Below are 1,295 nucleotides of genomic sequence, written 5' to 3'. Positions count from 1 at the left end.
TGTGATCTATATACAATGTAGCACTGCTCTCTCTCACTCCCCACCCCGTCTGCAGTGATCTATATACAATGTAGCACAGCAGCAGCAAACTGCTTTCACAACAGCAAACTCTGATGAGATCTTCTACCAACGATAACCTAAAACTGATACCAAGCTCACTCCTGAAAATGGCAGTGTATTCCAGGGCCGAGAGCTCAGGGTCCACCACACACCACCTTCCCCCTCTGCCTGTGACCTATTACTTTAGAAAAAGAAAAACTAAAGAGCCTTTCAAAAGCTATTGCCTCTTAGCATATATTGCACTGCCGAGCACTTAAAACTGGCCAACTGAAAGTGAATACAGAAAACCGTCAGCTGGCTAGAATATGATGTGGAAGGGTTTACATGGCTGAATACCTCAGCATGTCTGAGGGCTAGGTCTGAGTTGACAGAATATGGAAGGGTGTGAATGAAGTGAAGGAGGCAGGAGGATCGCTTTCTACAAAGAAATCTGTATTTCAGATCACATTGGTATTGTTTACTAATGCAACATTTACTTCCCTGTCAGCCCCTGGGTAGAGAGCTGAAGATGGGAGAGGAGAAGTGGGGATGACCCAGCTGTGGAACTTAAGGACAGAGCTTACTCAGGCTCTTGAACAACAAGCCCAAAGACTAGTGATTGCTTTTGATCACAGAACTCTCTCTGAAAGGAGTTAAATGCAAAGAGCAACAAAAAGCCCTGTTGCCAGGGTAACAAATCACCCAGAGTACTCCACAGTGAGGCAAGGGCTTTGAGACAGGTAACTGTTCTCATCCCAGATAGAACAGTCAATCATTTTTGCATCTTGGTCATATATATGCCAATTTTGGAATTTTTCAACTTTATTGAGACCTGTTTTGAAGTGGGTAGAGGGAATTCAATTCATGGAATTTTGCTCACAAGCCTGGAATGGAAAGAAGAAATTATTCCATTGTAAGGCTCTTGGATTATGATATAAAATCATGTGGAAGTGAATTGTGAGATGTGCGAGATGCACACTGTCACAAAGAACCACAAAAATTAAGCACTGGAGGGTTTAGGGAGATTGCCACACCAACAGGAGGACCTGAGTTCAATCCTCAGAACACACACCAACACCTGGGCATAGTGGTCAGCACTTGTAACCCTACTATTGGAGGATAGAGGACCTGGGATATCCCTGGTGCTGGATATCTATCCTAGGCAAGCTGGTAAGTCCAGGTCTCAATGAGAGACTATATTGAAAGAAAGAAAGAAAGAAAGAAAGAAAGAAAGAAAGAAAGAAAGAAAGAAAGAA

The 1,295-nt window shown here is 43.2% G+C and overlaps 1 protein-coding gene across 2 annotated transcripts in view; it reads right to left on the bottom strand.

Moving 5' to 3' along the window:
• Nucleotides 1-1,295, bottom strand: part of Hsd17b13 (hydroxysteroid 17-beta dehydrogenase 13) — a 14,789-nt gene that overhangs the window by 712 nt on the left and 12,782 nt on the right. The window lies entirely within an intron of this gene.

Source organism: Grammomys surdaster, unplaced genomic scaffold, assembly GCF_004785775.1.
Source record: "Grammomys surdaster isolate TR1022 unplaced genomic scaffold, NIH_TR_1.0 233, whole genome shotgun sequence".
Lineage (NCBI taxonomy): Eukaryota > Metazoa > Chordata > Mammalia > Rodentia > Muridae > Grammomys > Grammomys surdaster.
This window is presented reverse-complemented; position numbering and strand designations above follow the sequence as displayed.